The sequence below is a fragment of the Saimiri boliviensis genome, chromosome 1 (assembly GCF_048565385.1).
Source record: "Saimiri boliviensis isolate mSaiBol1 chromosome 1, mSaiBol1.pri, whole genome shotgun sequence".
In the NCBI taxonomy this organism is placed as follows: domain Eukaryota; kingdom Metazoa; phylum Chordata; class Mammalia; order Primates; family Cebidae; genus Saimiri; species Saimiri boliviensis.
In genome coordinates, this window is record NC_133449.1 from 113,763,624 (window position 1) to 113,779,908 (window position 16,285).

A 16,285-nucleotide genomic window follows, 5' to 3' on the forward strand; every position below is an offset into this window, starting at 1 on the left:
TCAGGCAATTCTCCTGCCTCAGCCTCCTGAGTAGCTGGGATTACAGGCACGTGCCACCATGCCCAGCTAATTTTTTGCACTTTTAGTAGAGACGGGGTTTCACCATGTTGACCAGGATGGTCTCGATCTCTCGACCTCGTGATCCACCCGCCTCGGCCTCCCAAAGTGCTGGGATAACAGGCTTGAGCCACCGCGCCCGGCTTTTTTTTTTTAAGATGGGGTTTCACCATGATGGCAGGCTGGTCTTGAACTCCTAACCTCAGGTGATCCACCCACCTCTGCCTCCCAAAGTGCTAGGATTACAGGTGTGAGCCACTGCGCCTGGCCTGTTTGCCTAATATTAACAATTATAAACAGAGTGGTGCAACTAGTATTTGGAACAATCCTTACAGTGTTGCAGTGTCAGGCACATTTCACTTCTCTTCACCCCACTGGTTCTCTTTGTGTACCTGGGCTTCCTTCTCTTCAGTAAAGTCATTTTTGATATTGAAGGTCTTGCGAATCTCCTCAGGAGTTTTCCCCTTGATCATATTGGCAACAGTCTTGCATGGAACATCAAGCAAACCTTTGATGTCTAAGTAGTTTGCAGCCAGAATGAGTTCAAAAAGCGTTCCTTGGTCAACTTTCAGGAATTCTTGGTCCCAAACAGGAATGCCATCTGTTCGCTTTTCTTTGTTCTCATCATCCTCAGGAGGAGGAGGATCATCCTTGTGGTGGGTGCACCACTGGATGACCTTTTTTAATATTGCCGCATTGACATTTGGTAGAGGAACTGGGTTATCATCTCCTTCATCATCCATTCCCATGGTGTTGATAGTAACAGATTGTTTGGCAATTTCCATATCAACTTCAAACATCTCTCCATCAGAACTCTGCAAGTTAATTGAAGGCATGGTGTTTGGTGTTAAGGAGATGCTGGCCAGAGGCTGAGGAGAGCTGCGAGGCATCAGTGAAGGAATAGAAAGTCGGAGGATGAAGCCGCTACCTCATTCATTCATTTATTCAAGACAGAGTCTCCCACTCCGTCAGTCCTTAGGCATGCTGCCCAGCACTCCTGCAGTTCCCGCTCACTGACCATGCCCGCGCGCGTGCTCATGTCCACCTATGTGAAAATGCTGGCAGCCAGCCTCCTGGCCATGTGCGTGGGGGCGGAAGTGGTGCACAGGTACTACCGACCAGACCTGACAATACCTGAAATTCCACCAAAGCTTGGAGAACTCAAAACAGCTTTTGGGACTGAAAGAAAGAAAACACAAACCTCAAGTTTCTCAACAGGAGGAACTTAAATAAGTATGCCAAGAATTATGCAAAAAATATTATAAGTCTTAAGCTGGGCGCGGTGGCTCATGCCTGTAATACCAGAACTTTGGGAGGCCGAGACGGCTGAATCACGAGGTCAAGAGACCGAGGCCATCCTGGTCAACATGGTGAAACCCCGTCTCTACTGAAAATACAAAAAACTAGCTGGGCATGGTGGCGCATGCCTGTAGTCCCAGCTACTCAGGAGGCTGAGGCAGGAGAATTGCCTGAACCCAGGAGGCAGAAGTTGCAGTGAGCCGAGATCGCGCCATTGCACTCCAGCCTGGGTAACAAGAGCAAAACTCTGTCTCAAAAAAAAAAAAAAAGAAGAGTCTTTCTCTGTCATTCAGGCTGGAGTGCATTGCGACAATCATAGCTCACTGCAGCCTCAACCTCTGGGGCTCAAGTGGTCCTCTTGCCTCAGCCTCCCAAGTAGCTGGGATTTATAGGCATGAGCCTGAGCCCAGTCAGGTTTTTTTTTGTTTTTGTTTTCCTTTCGAGAAAATATTAACAGTACAGGTTTTTTTCTTTTCTTTTTTTTTTTTTTTTTTTTTTTTTGAGACGGAGTTTCGCTCTTGTTACCCAGGCTGGAGTGCAATGGCGCGATCTCGGCTCACCGCAACCTCCGCCTCCTGGGTTCAAGCAATTCTCCTGCCTCAGCCTCCTGAGTAGCTGGGATGACAGGCATGTGCCACCATGCCCAGCTAATTTTTTGTATTTTTAGTAGAGACGGGGTTTCACAATGTTCATCAGGATGGTCTCGATCTCTCAACCTCGTGATCCACCCGCCTCGGCCTCCCAAAGTGCTGGGATTACAGGCTTGAGCAACCGCGCTCGGCCCTGTTTCTAAATACAGTGTGTTGCTGAGTTATAAGGTGATTCAGTGAATCCTTTGTGAATGTGTCTAGTAGTTTGCCTGGGCTTGATTTCCAATTATGTCTTTTGAGAAATATTCAAAGGTGTATCAAGTGATCTACAGTATCCCTTCCAGTTTGTAAATATCCTGTGAGTCTTTCAGCTTCTTAGTTGGGATAGAAGCCCCCCAGGATTCTGACAGATGGTTGAAGGACTCTGATCTCTAGGCCGTTGTGCAAATCTTCCAGGTAGTTAGCTCAGGCTCCAAGAAAAGTCAAATCCTAGAAGTGGTGTTGTAGCTCCAGAACAGGAGTGGGCGCAAAGGTCTCCTGAAGCAGTCTTAGTTTAAAGTAGCAAACCACTTTCCTGGCAAATACAGGCTGAAGTTTGATTCCACAACCTAAAGCAAAAAAAAAAAAAAAAAGACAGGCTGAAGAAGTAGGGAACGGTAATTCAGCTTTATCTTATCTTTATTTTTGGAGATCTGTGTTTGAGACCAGAACTAGTTTTATAATTATCGAGTTGACCTTAGATAGCTGACCTGTATGGTATCACCTTCTGTCTCTTAAAAAAAAAAAAAGTGCCGGGCGCGGTGGCTCAAGCCTGTAATCCCAGCACTTTGGGAGGCCGAGGCGGGTGGATCACGAGGTCAAGAGATCGAGACCATCCTGGTCAACATGGTGAAACCCCGTCTCTACTAATGGTGCAAAAAAAATTAGCTGAGCATGGTGGCGCGTGCCTGTAATCCCAGCTACTCAGGAGGCTGAGGCAGGAGAATTGCCTGAACCCAGGAGGCGGAGGTTGCGGTCAGCCGAGATCGCGCCATTGCACTCCAGCCTGGGTAACAAGAGCGAAACTCTGTCTCAAAAAAAAAAAAAAAAAAAAAAAAAATTTTAGGGTGTGGTGTCGTGGTTCACACTTGTAGTCTTAGCATTTTGGGAGGCCTAGGTGTGGGAATCACTTGGGGCCAGGAGTTGGAGACCAGATGAGATCCCATCTCTACAAAAGAAGTTTTTAATTCATTAAAAACATTATTTAAAATTATGTAAATAAAACATAAATACATCCTCTTTGTAAAAAGTTCAAATAGTGGCTGGGTGTGGTGGCCCCCTATAATCCCAGTACTTTGGCAGGTAGGCCAAGGCGGGTACATCACTTGAGGTTAGGAGTTCGAGACCAGCCTGGCCAACATAGTGAAACCTGATCTCTATTAAAAAATGCAAAAATAAGCTGGGCATGGTGGCAGGTGCCTGTAATCCCAGCTACTTGGAAAGCTGAAGCAGGAGAATCATTTGAACTCTGGAGGCAGAGGTTGTAGTGAGCCAAGATGGCACCATTGCACTCCAGCCTGGGCAACCAGAGCAAAACTCCATTTCAAAAAGAAAATAAAAGAAGTATTTTTAGGATATTATGCTCAGTTAAATAGGCCAGTCACAAAAGGACAAATACTGCATGATTCCACATATGAGGTATCTAAGGTAACCAAACTCAGAAACATAAAGAAGAATGGTGATTGCCAAGGACTAGGGGGAGGTGGAAATGGAAGGTGCTAACAGATATAGTTTCAGTATTGCAAGATGAAAAAATTCTAGAGATTTGTTGTACAACAATATGTATAAGTTAACACTACTCTATTCTACACTTAAAAATGGTTGGACTGGGCACAGTGCCTCACACCTGTAATCTCAGCATTTTGGGAGGCTGAGGTGGGTGGATCTCAAGGTCAGGAGTTTGAGACATGGCCATTATGGTGAAAACCCGTCTCTACTAAAAATTGAAAAATTAGCCAGGCATAGTGATGCTCCCCTGTAGTCCCAGCTACTCCGGAGGATGAGGCAGAAGAATTGCTTGAACCGGGGAGGTAGAGATTGCCATGAGATGAGACCGTGCCACTGCACTGTAGCCTGGGCAACAGAGCGAGATTCAATTTCAAAAAAAAAACGCTGGGCGAGGTGGCTCAAGCCTGTAATCCCAGCACTTTGAGAGGCCGAGGCGGGTTCATCACGAGGTCAAGAGATCGAGACCATCCTGGTCAACATGGTGAAACCCTATCTCTACTAAAAATACAAAAAATTAGCTGGGCATGGTGGCGCGTGCCTGTAATCCCAGCTACTCCGGAGGCTGAGGCAGGAGAATTGCCTGAACCCAGGAGGCGGGAGTTGCGGTGAGCCGAGATCGCGCCATTGCACTCCAGCCTGGGTAACAAGAGCAAAACTCCGTCTCAAAAAAAAAAAAAAAAAAAAAAAAAAAAAAAAAAGATTCAGATGGTAAATTTCATGTTTTTTACCATATTTTTTTTTTCAGTATTTTTATTTGGCACAAGAGGTAATATGAGGCTAACCAGTAAACACTTCCTCCCAGTCCTTTCTCTTTTGGGTACAGGTGAATATAAAATCTTACCAACTATCATAGTTAACAAACAAACCATAGCAAAATATGTCTCTATGCTTTTTCTCTTGAGAGCAAAGGACATGGGTATCCTTTCTTAGACGTCTCCTAGGACTTAAGCCGGAAAGAACGCTTGTGTTTCCTTCAATAGGCAGAACTTAAAAGAGAAAATTCCCCTGACGAAAGCGAAGCAAGCAAGGACCAGGTGGCCATCTGGGTGACTACAACCCCCAGCATGCACTGCTCCTTCTAGGGCGCAGCCAGTGACGGAAGAAGTCGCATTACTTCTGCGATGAGAAGAGGGTCGGGGAGCGCGACTACACATCCCAGGATGCAAGGCGCCCCAATTCTAGTCACAATCTGACTTGCTTTCTGGCTGGCGTTCCCCGCCAAAGGGACACTAAGGGGAGCGGAATGTTTCGGTCGGGACTCCCCTAAGTCTACTGAACCGTGACATTTCGAAAGAGGAAGGAAAGTGGAGGAAGGCTGTTTCACTGTAACTCAAAGTAGTTCCTGCACAAGGTGGCGAGGAGTTATGGGCCCCTTCCATAATTTATTGTTCCTCAAAGGCAATGCCAAGCCCCACTGGTCGCAGCTCTAGAGGGCAGGTGGGAAGCCCAAATCGAAGTTACCAGCGTCTATTGGCCCTCGCCTCGAGCGCAGGCGCGAGGGCTCCAACGCCGGTCCCCTGGGCCTGGTGAGCGGCAATTGGCCACAGTCCGCGAAGTAGAAGTCTGGATTGGTAGTTGCTAGCAGGAGCCTGGTTTCTTCCTCTACTTCTGCGAGTGATAGAGTGTGATTGGTTTAAATCCGCGGGTACCTGTCGGTGATTGGGCGGGAGCCACAGGCGGGGCGCGGCCATTGGCTGGCGCTGGGACCATCCCTCCTCGGGCGGGCAGCGAATGATGAAATGGGAACGGGGAGGGGAAAGGCCGCGACGTGAGCGCGCGACCTCCGGCGCCATTTTGTCGAGAAACAAGCGGAGTTAACCGAAGAGGGGGTCGAGGAGAGCTGGAGTCGAGGACCCAGGAGTTTCCTGTGTCCAGCGCTGCCGGAGCCGCCTGAGGTGAGGCGGGCTGGCGTCAGGGGCTGGGGTACGGTGGCGGTGTTAGCTTGGAGACGCCAGTGCCAGTGGGAGGAGGAACAGGGGTGGACCTGGGGCCATTGGAAGCGTATCCCGGAGCTCCGGGGAGTGAGAGGCAGCCGGGACGGGCAAGTGGGGCGAGGCGGGAGAGGGCGGACTCTCTCCCCACGGCTCTCGGAGGCTTCGAGCTCTGAAGATGAGGCCAGCGAGAAGGCTCTAGGAAGCCGAGGGCAGAGCGCGGGATGAGACCCGGGGTGGCCTCTGTCCCGGGCCTGGAGGCTCAGGGGGCGGCAGTGGCGGCAGTTCGTGTCGCTGGGCCTGGCTTCGCGCGAGTTGCACCCTCCTGAGACCCCCCCACGACCTCCTCAACTACTCACTCCCTCTGCACCCGGGTGCAGCGGGCATCGGCTGCCGAGGCCTAGCGCTTTGCGCCGGGGGACAGTGTTTGGAGTTTCTGCACGTTTCCAGTTTTTCTCTTGTGTGCTCTAAGCTGCCACTCTTCCCCCTCCTACGCCCCCTGCACATTGTCAAAGCCCCCCATGTTTCTGGTGTCCCCGGATGGGAAGGGCGGGCGGGAGCGAGCACTTCCTTATTACTTGCCACAGGTTTTGTTCCACTAGCGCGCCCGGGCGCTCACACTTTCTTTGAAGTCGGCCCCTACCTGCTCCGTCCGGTGTCTGCAATAGTGGCGGTCCTGCCCACACAGGACAAGTGTCCCGCTAGCGAGCTGAGCACTCACAGGCCTCAAGGCTGATGAGAGATCCGCTGCAGGTCTTGTAGAGGTACTTCAGGCCAAACACAAATAATCCTTTTTTTCAATACCACCCTCTGCAGAATTCACCCAGTAGGGCTCACAGATACTAACTCCACAGGGAGTAAACTTCGTAGATTAAAAAAGAATGCTTGATATCTGTGCATTTGAAAATGTTGTATTTAAAATAAACTTTATGACAAACTTTTCCCCTGAAGTTAATCAAATGTCACATTTCTTAGGACTTTAATTAATAAATTAAAGGCAGTTTTCTTCCTGAAAACTGAGTAACAGTACTTAATCTCCCTGCCTATTTCTCGACAATTAGATCGCCTGTGACTACTTGGATTTTTTTTAAGTCAATAATTGAGTAAATATAGTTAAACTTTTTGAAAAAATGCTGAACGTTTTCCTTATGACAGTCCCTTTGATAGGAATAGGGAATACATGGATTAAAAAAACTGAGGGAGGGCAAGTAAAATATTAGGAAGAAGATCAAACAGATTAAGAACAAATTTTATTTTTCTGAGGTTCTTGGATTTAATACTTAAGTGGTCTGTGGTCCAGGTTTGTATTCCTACCCAACAGAGGATTTTAGCTATTAAGAAGATAGGTGGTAACAGTTTAAATAATTATGTTTTAGGACACTGCAAATTGTTACCTTGTCTAAGGAGAAAACGCATTAGGTGGCTAGCTGCGCTTTGACTGAAATGATGGCATGTTGATAAAACGTTTGGAGAGTTGGTCCCTTTTCAACAAGTATGGGTCCTCCAAGTCTTAGTGAGAAATAAGTCTGGAATTGGTTGGGTGCTGTAGCTCATGCCTGTAATCCCGGCACTTTGGGAGGACGAGGTAGGTGGATCACCTGAGGTCAGGAGTTTGAGAACAGCCTGGTCAACATCATGAAACTTTATCTCTACTAAAAATACAAAAATTACCTGGGTGTGGTGGCAGGCACCAGGAGGCTGAGGCAGGAGAATTGGTTAAACCTGCGAGGTGGAGGTTGTGGCCAGCTGAGATTGCACCACTGTACTCCAGTCTGGGCAAAAGAGTGAGGCTCTGTCTCAAAAAAAAAAAAAAAAAAAGCTGGGCATGATGCCTCACACCTATAACCTCAGCACTTTGGGAGGCTGAGGCAGACGGATCACCTGAGGTCAGGAGTTCAAGACTAGCCTGGCTAACATGGTGAACCCTGTCTTGGGGGGAAAAAAGAAAAAACCAGGTGCTGTGGCTCACACCTGTAATCCCAGCACTTTGGGAGGCTGAGGGGTTGAGGGGCGGATCACGAGGTCAAGAGATAAAGACCATCCTAGCCAACATGGGGAAACCCCCCTGTCTACTGAAAATACAAAAATTAGCTGGGGTGGTGGCTGCACTCCTGCTCCTGTAGTCCCAGCTACTCAGGAGGCTGAGGCAGGAGAATCGCTTGAACCCGGGAGATGGAGGTTGCGGTTAGCAAAGATCCCGCTAATGCACTCCAGCCTGGTGACAGAGCGAGATTACCCTTTCCAAAAAAAAAAAAAAAGTCTAGAATCAAGGCACAAAGGCATACCTATTTGTAACTGAAAGTATTTACTTTTCTTACCTAAGATTGTAATCTTAGAATTTTTTTTTTTTTGTTTGTTTTTTTTTTGAGATGGAGTTTCGCTCTTGTTACCCAGGCTGGAGTGCAATGGCGCGATCTCGGCTCACCGCAACCTCCGCCTCCTGGGTTCAGGCAATTCTCCTGCCTCAGCCTCCTGAGTAGCTGGAATTACAGGCACGTGCCACCATGCCCAGCTAATTTTTTGTATTTTTAGTAGAGACGGGGTTTCACCATGTTGACCAGGATGGTCTCGATATCTCGACCTCGTGATCCACCTGCCTCGACCTCGTGATCCACCTGCCTCGGCCTCCCGAAGTGCTGGGATTACAGGCTTGAGCCACTGCGCCCGGCCAATCTTAGAAGTTTTAAGGTAGGGTTTTGTGGCATTACGGTGGAAAGGAATTGAAATACGCTCGTCTTGGTTCCCAGCTTACCACCCTGGTTTCATTTTCTTTTTTTTCTAGTTTCTGAATTTCTCCTGGGGATTTACATCCTGGTCTCTTTAACATAGATATTGTCAGGCTAAGTAATATGACATCCTTATTTGGAGTCAAGTCATTAAAAAAAAAACTAAAATTTTTGTTATGTTTTCAAAACATACTTTAAAGTCTAATTTCAGATTATCCTTGCATGTTACTTTTTCTGAGCATGTTTTTGGTTAGATTCTGATCTGGTTATAAGAAGCTTTCTTTTTAACCAGTTTAAATGTATGAACTTGACTGTTACATTCTGTGAAGTAACAAGTCTTCAGTACATAGTGCCAGAGAATGGAATTTGTCCACAATAATTGTAATTGAATGCTGTCATATTTTGAGACTGTGATTTTTTGGCCTGGGCAAGTGGCTCAGGCCTGTATCCTACCTCTTTGGGAAGATGAGGGAGGAGGATGCTTGAGAATAGGAGTTAGAGACCAGCCTGGGCAACATAGTGAGACCCTGTTTTTACAAAACAGAGAACTAGATTTAATTTTTTGTAAAATATATGTTACCGATACATTGTTGCAAATTAACAAAAATAGTAGTCTGCCATTTTGAAGTGCTGTATTTTGTGAACTTGGTATGTCTTTTTTTTTTTTTTTTTTTTCTTTTGAGACTCTCTGTTGCCCAGGCTGGAGTGCAATGGTGTGATCTTGGCTCACTGCAACCCCTTCTCTCAGGTTCAAGTGATTTTCCTGCCTCAGACTTCCAAGTAGCTGGCTTACAGGTGTCTGCCACCACGGCCAGATGGTTTTTGTATTTTAAGTAGAGAAGAGAGTTCATCATGTTGGGTAGGCAGATCTTGAACTCCTGACCTCAAGTCATCTGCCCACCACCTCCCAAAGTGCTGGGATTACAGGAATGAGCCACAGTGCCAAGCCTGAACTTGGTATATAGTTTTATTTTTAAAAAAAGACTATGTAGTCATATGTATTAGCTGAGGCATTTCTTTTTTTTTTTTTTTGAGATGGAGTTTCGCTCTTGTTACCCAGGCTGGAGTGCAATGGCGCGATCTCGGCTCACCGCAACCTCCGCCTCCTGGGTTCAGGCAATTCTCCTGCCTCAGCCTCCTAAGTAGCTGGGATTACAGGCACGCACCACCATGCCCAGCTAACTTTTTGTATTTTTAGTAGAGACGGGGTTTCACCTTGTTGACCAGGATGGTCTCGATCTCTCGACCTCGTGATCCACCCGCCTCAGCCTCCCAAAGTGCTGGGATTACAGGCTTGAGCCACCGCGCCCGGCTTGAGGCATTTCTTTAATGACCCTCTGACCAAACTAAACTTCCTGCTGTGAAGTTTCAAAATGGCATCCCATTCAGTGACTCTCTATTTAGAAGAATCTATCAATTCCTTTTCTGTTTGCTCACAATTTTAAAGATGAATATTTGAAAGTTAAAAGGGGGCCGGGCGTGTTGTCTCAAGCCTGTAATCCCAGCTCTTTGGGAGGCCAAGGCGGGTGGATCACGAGGTCGAGAGATCGAGACCATCCTGGTCAACATGGTGAAACCCCGTCTCTACTAAAAATACAAAAAATTAGCTGGGCATGGTGGCACGTGCCTGTAATCCCAGCTACTCAGGAGGCTGTGGCAGGAGAATTGCCTGAACCCAGGAGGCGGAGGTTGTGGTGAGCCGAGATCGTGGCGTTGCACTCCAGCCTGGGTAACGAGCAAAACTCCATCTCAAAAAAAAAAAAAAAGAAAGAAAGAAAGTTAAAAGGGGCTCAAAACCTCCTCCCCACCCCCACCCAGCATATAAATAGTTGTTTTTTTTTTTTGTTTTTTGAGTCAGTGTTTTACTCCGACTCCTGGGCTAGAGTTTAGTGGCACAATCACTGCTCACTGCAGCCTTGATTTTCTGGTCTCAGATGATTCTCCCACCTCAGCCCCTTGAGTAGCTAGGATTACAGGTGCTTGCTACCATGTCTGTCTAATTTTGTTTGTTTTTGTTTTTATGGAGCCTTGCTCTGTTGCCCAGGCTGGAGTGTAGTGGTGCGATCTCGGCTCACCACAACCTCTACCTCCCGGGTTCAAGCAATTCTGCCTCAGCCTCCTGTGTAGCTGGGATTACAGGCTGGCACCACCACGCCTGGCTGAATTTTGTATTTTTAGTAGAGACGGGGTTTCACAATGTCAGGCTGGTCTCAAAACTCCTGGCCTTGTGCTCTGCCCGCCTCAGCCTCCCAAAGTGCTGGGGTTATAGGTGTGAGCCACTGTGCCCAGCTTTGTTTTGTTTTGTTTTGTTTTGTTTTTGTGAAGGAGTTTTCCTCATCATCCAGTTGGAGTGCATTGCCACAATCTCTGTTCTCTGCAACCTCCGCCTCCCGGGTTCAAGCAATTCTCCTGCCTCAGCCTCTTAAGTAGCTGAGATTATAGGCATATGCCACCATGTCCATCTTAAGTTTTATATTTAATAGAGTCAGCGTTTCACCATGTTGGTCAGGTTGGTCTCGAACTCTTGACTTCAGGTGATCCACCTGCCTCGGCCTCCCAAAGTGCTGGGATTATAGGTGTGCACTGCACTTAACCTGTATTTTTAGTAGAGCTGGGGTTTTACCATGTTGGCCAGTCTGGTCTTGAACTCCTGACCTGAAGTGATCTACCTACCTTGGCCTCCCAAAGTTCTGGGATTACAGATAGATGTGAGCCACCATGCGCGACCTAATTTTTGTATTTTTTTTTTTTTTTTTTTTTGGAGACGGAGTTTCGCTCTTGTTACCCAGGCTGGAGTGCAATGGCGTGATCTCGGCTCACCGCAACCTCCGCCTCCTGGGTTCAAGCAATTCTCCTGCCTCAGCCTCCTGAGTAGCTGGGATTACAGGCACACACCACCATGCCCAGCTAATTTTTTGTATTTTTAGTAGAGACGGGGTTTCACCTTGTTGACCAGGATGGTCTCGATCTCTCGACCTCGTGATCCACCCGCCTCGGCCTCCCAAAGTGCTGGGATTACAGGCTTGAGCCACCGCGCCCGGCCAATTTTTGTATTTTTTTATAGAGACGGGGCTTCACCATGTTTCCCAGACTGGTCTCGAAGGACCAAGGCCTCCCAAAGTGCTGTGATTACAGGTGTGAGCCACCATACTGTCCTATGATAGTTTTTTTAATTACTTTTTTTTCCTTCAATATTTTTGTTTTCTTTTGTTTTTTTTGTTTTGAGACAGAGTTTCACTCTTGTTACTCAGGCTGGAGTGCAGTGGCGCGATCTCGGCTCACCGCAACCTCCGCCTCCTGGGTTCCGGCAATTCTCTTGCCTCAGCCTCCTGAGTAGCTGGGATTACAGGAACGTGCCACCATGCCCAGCTGATTTTTTTTTTGTATTTTTAGTAGAGACGGTGTTTCACCATGTTGACCAGGGTGGTCTCGATCTCTTGACCTCGTGATCCACCCACCTCGGCCTCCCAGAGAGCTGGGATTACAGGCTTGTGCCACCGCGCCTGGCTTTTTCATTCAATATTTGCAGCTGAAGGTTTTTTGTTTGTTTGTTTGTTTTGTGACAGAGTCTTGCTTTGTCACCCAGGCTGGAGTGCAGTAGTACAATCTTGGCTTGCTGCAACCTCCACCTCCTGGATTCAAGCCATACTCCTGCCTCAGCCTCCCCAATAGCTGGGATTACAGGTGCGTACCATCATGCCCAGCTAATTTTTTTTTTTTTTTGAGACGGAGTTTCACTCTTGTTACCCAGGCTGGAGTGCAATGGCGCGATCTTGGCTCACTACAACCTCCGCCTCCTGGGTTCAGGCAATTCTCCTGCCTCAGCCTCCTGAGTAGCTGGGATTACAGACGCGTGCCACCATGCCAGCTAATATTTTGTGTTTTTAGTAGAGACGGGGTTTCACCATGTTGACCAGGATGGTCTCAATCTCTTGACCTTGTGATCCACCTGCGTCGGCCTCCCAAAGTGCTGGGATTACAGGCTTGAGCCACCGCGCCCAGCTTTTTTTTTTTTTTGAGACAGAGTTTCGATCTTGTTACCCAGGCTGGAGTGCAATGGCGCGATCTCGGCTCACTGCACCCTCTGCCTCCTGGGTTCAGGCAATTCTCCTGCCTCAGCCTCCTGAGTAGCTGGGATTACAGGCACACGCTACCATGCCCAGCTAATTTTTTGTATTTTTTTTTTTTTTTTTTTTAGAGTCGAGGTTCACCATGTCGACCAGGATGGTCTTGATCTCTTGACCTTGTGATCCACCTGCCTCGGCCTCCCAAAGTGCTGGGATTACAGGCTTGAGCCACCGTGCCCGGCCTAATTTTTGCATTTTTAGTAGAGACGGGGTTTCAGCATGTTGGCCAGGCTGGTCTAGAACTCCTGATGGTGGTTCGCCTGCCTCAGCTTCCCAAAGTGCTGGGATTACAGGTGTGAGAGCCACTGTGGCCTGGTGTGTTTTTTTTTTGTTTTGTTTTTTTGAAGTGTATCTCTCACTTAAATTTGCAAGAATGTTACAAAGCAAATAAAACATTGTTCCTTGGAAAGCATAGTATGAGAAGGCAGTAATTAGAGGTGTAGATTTAATATGAAGCCCTGTGTTGAGATTTAAGGAAACATAGTGTATACATTTAAGAAATGCGTTTTTATCTTTAATTCTGGAAAACACAGCATTAACCTCCATCCAGGATTCCTTATGGTTAACTGTTACAGTTGATACAGGGAAATTCCTAAATGCGATGTTCAACTATGTAGGAGAATTTTTTGTTGTTTATGAAAATATAGAAATAAACTTTTTCCTCCAGTATATTTTCATAACAGGACATGTTTGGGTTTTTCCCCTAGACATCAAGCAAGCTATTCAACAATGGACACCACATGGGTATCTTCTAATTCAGTATGATTCTGACATGGATGGCTTCAGATCCCCTGGGTTGAAGGCTCAAGTCCCATAGGCAGTCCCCCACTTCCAATGCTAATCTCAAGTCCCACGTGGTTTTCCCTGTGTTTCTGACAAACTGGCCATAAATTGAGGTTCCTACGACCCCATTCTTTTTTTTTCTTTTTGAGATGGAGTTTCGCACTTTTTGCCCAGTCTGGAATGCAGTGGCACAATCTTGGCTCACCGAAACCTCCACCTCCCAGGTTAAAGCAATTCTCCTGCCTCAACCTACCAAGTATCTGGGATTACAGGAATGTGCCACTGGATGCCCAGCTAATTTTGTGTTTTCGGTGGATGCAGGGGTTCTCCATGTTGGTCAGGGCTGGTCTTGAATTACTGACCTCGGTGATCTACCCATCTCGGCCTCCCAAAGTGTTGGGATTACAAGCCTGAGCCACCATGTCTGGCCACGACTCCATTCATTTGCTCAGTTAACTTGCTAGAGTGTCTTATAGAACTCTGGGAAATACTTAGGTTGGTTTGTTTTGAGATGGAGGTTGTTCTGTTGCCCAGGCTGGAGTGCAGTTATATGCTCTAGACTCACTGCAGCCTTTGCCTCCGGGGTTCAAGCGATTCTCCTTCCTCGGCCTCCCAAGTAGCTGAGATTATGGGCACATGTACCGCCACAGCTGGCTAAATTTTTATATTTTTGGTAGATGCGATTTTACCATGTTGGCCAGGCTGGTCTTGAACTCTTTGGACCTTAAGTGATCCATCCTGATGCCTTGGCCTCCCAAAGTGCTGGGTTCTTTTTTTTTTTTTTTTTTTTTTTTGAGACAGAGTCTTGCCCTGTCACTCAGGCGGCTGGAATTCAGTGGCACTATCTTGGCTCACTGCAACCTCTACCTTCCAGGTTCAAATGATTCTGCCTCAGCCTTTTGAGTAGCTGGGATTACAGGTACACGCCATCATGCCCAGCTATTTCTTTGTATTTTTAGTAGGGACAGGGTTTCACCATGTTGGCCAGGCTGGTCTCGAACTCCTGACCTGGTGAGCCTCCTGCCTTGGCCTCCCAAAGTGCTGCAATTACAGGCGTGAGCCACTGCTCCCAGCCACCACTAAGTTTTTGAAGTTTATTATAAAGAATATGGATGAGGAGGTACATAGGAAGAAGTAAGGGCCACGGAGCTTTCATGCCCTCACCGGGCTACACTGTGCCTCAGTTATCTGGAAGCTCTCTGAACCCAGTCTTTTTCTTTTTTTTTTTTTTTTTTTTTTGAGACGGAGTTTCGCTCTTGTTACCCAGGCTGGAGTGCAATGGCGCGATCTCGGCTCACTGCAACCTCCGCCTCCTGGGTTCAGGCAATTCTCCTGCCTCAGCCTCCTGAGTAGCTGGAATTACAGGTACGTGCCACCATGCCTGGCTAATTTTTTGTATTTTTAGTAGAGACGGGGATTCACCATGTTGACCAGGATGGTCTCGATCTCTCGACCTCGTGATCCACCCGCCTCGGCCTCCCAAAGTGCTGGGATTACAGGCTTGAGCCACCGCGCCCGGCCTTTTCTTTTTCTTTCTTTTTTTTTTTTTTTGAGAAGGAGTTTCGTTCTTGTTACCCACGCTGGAGTGCAATGGCACGATCTCAGCTCACCGCAACCTCCGCCTCCCGGGTTCAGGCAATTCTCCTGCCTCAGCCTCCTGAGTAGTTGGGATTACAGGCATGCGCCACCATGCCCAGCTAATTTTTTTGTATTTTTAGTAGAGACGGGGTTTCACCATGTTGACCAGGGTGGTCTCGATCTCTTGGTCTCGTGATCCACCGGCCTCGGCCTCCCAAAGTGCTGGGATTACAGGCGTGAGCCACCGCGCCTGGCCGAACCCAGTCTTTTATGGGCTTTTATGGAGGCTTCATTACTTAGGCACAGTTGATTAAATCATGGGCCTTTGGTGGTCCCCTTAACCTTCAGCACCTTTTCTCTCCCTGGAGTTTGGGGGAGTGGGGCTACAAGTCCCATATCTCTAATCTTGGTGTTTCAGGTGACCAGCATCCATGTAAAAACTACCTAGAAGTTGCTAAGCTATCAGTCAACTCATTAGCATACAAAAAGAAACTTAACATTCTAATCATTCTAAGGATCCTAGAAGTTGTACGCCAGGAAAAGATATGAAGACCCTATGTGTATCTCACAATATTACAGTAATGTTGAACTAATTTAAAATAAAAAAGTGGGATGAAAGTATTTTGAAAGACACTAATTTTTTTTTTGGAGTTGCAGAGTGCAGTGATGCAATCTCAGCTCTCTGCAACCTCCATCTCCCAGGTTCAAGTGATTCTCCTGCCTCAGCCTCCTGAGGAGCTGGTATTATAGGCACATGCTACCACGTCCAGCTAAGTTTTGTATTTTTAGTAGAGACAGGGTTTTGCCATGTTGACCAGGCTGATCTTGAACTCCTGATCTTGTGATCTGCCTGCCTCGGCCTTCCAAAGTGCTGGGATTACAGGGTTGAGCCATCACACCATGCCAGGACTTGAGTTTTAACACGTTATTTACCATCATAAGTTGAATTCTGAGTTATGAGAGTTCTCTCTTGGTGTAGTTCTTTTTTTTTTTTTTTTTTTTTTTTTTTTTTTTGAGACAGAGTTTCGCTCTTGTTACCCAGGCTGGAGTGCAATGGCGCGATCTCGGCTCACCGCAACCTCCGCCTCCTGGGTTCAGGCAATTCTCCTGCCTCAGCCTCCCGAGTAGCTGGGATTACAGGCATGTGCCACCATGCCCAGCTAATTTTTTGTATTTTTAGTAGAGACGGGGTTTCACTATGTTGACCAGGATGGTCTCGATCTCTCGACCTCGTGATCCACCCGCCTCGGCCTCCCAAAGTGCTGGGATTACAGGCTTGAGCCACCGCGCCCGGCTGGTGTAGTTCTTTTTAAAATAAAATAGCTTCAAGAAGGCTGCTCTCTGTTATTTTGTTTTGTTTTGTTTTTTGAGACAGGGTCTGTGTTGCTCAGGCTGGAGTGCAGTGGCGAAATAATGGCTCACTGCAG

The 16,285-nt window shown here is 47.3% G+C and overlaps 1 protein-coding gene and 2 pseudogenes across 6 annotated transcripts in view; 2 read left to right on the forward strand and 1 right to left on the reverse strand.

Annotated features, from left to right (window-relative positions):
• Positions 1–413: 413 nt before the first annotated feature.
• On the reverse strand, positions 414–893 carry LOC101041212 (S-phase kinase-associated protein 1 pseudogene; annotated as a pseudogene).
• Positions 894–1,076: 183 nt separating this feature from the next.
• Positions 1,077–1,290, forward strand: LOC101040229 (ubiquinol-cytochrome c reductase complex assembly factor 6 pseudogene; annotated as a pseudogene).
• Positions 1,291–5,485: 4,195 nt separating this feature from the next.
• The window catches only part of CNOT1 (CCR4-NOT transcription complex subunit 1), a 96,476-nt gene continuing 85,676 nt past the window's right edge, over positions 5,486–16,285 (forward strand). For 3 of the 6 annotated variants that reach the window (XM_039475817.2, XM_039475827.2, XM_039475825.2), the window contains exon 1: positions 5,486–5,608. The gene's annotated coding sequence lies outside the window, so the exon portion shown is untranslated. The remainder of the gene's footprint in view (positions 5,609–16,285) is intronic. The other 3 variants (XM_039475832.2, XM_039475841.2, XM_039475836.2) reach the window with 1 other exon arrangement.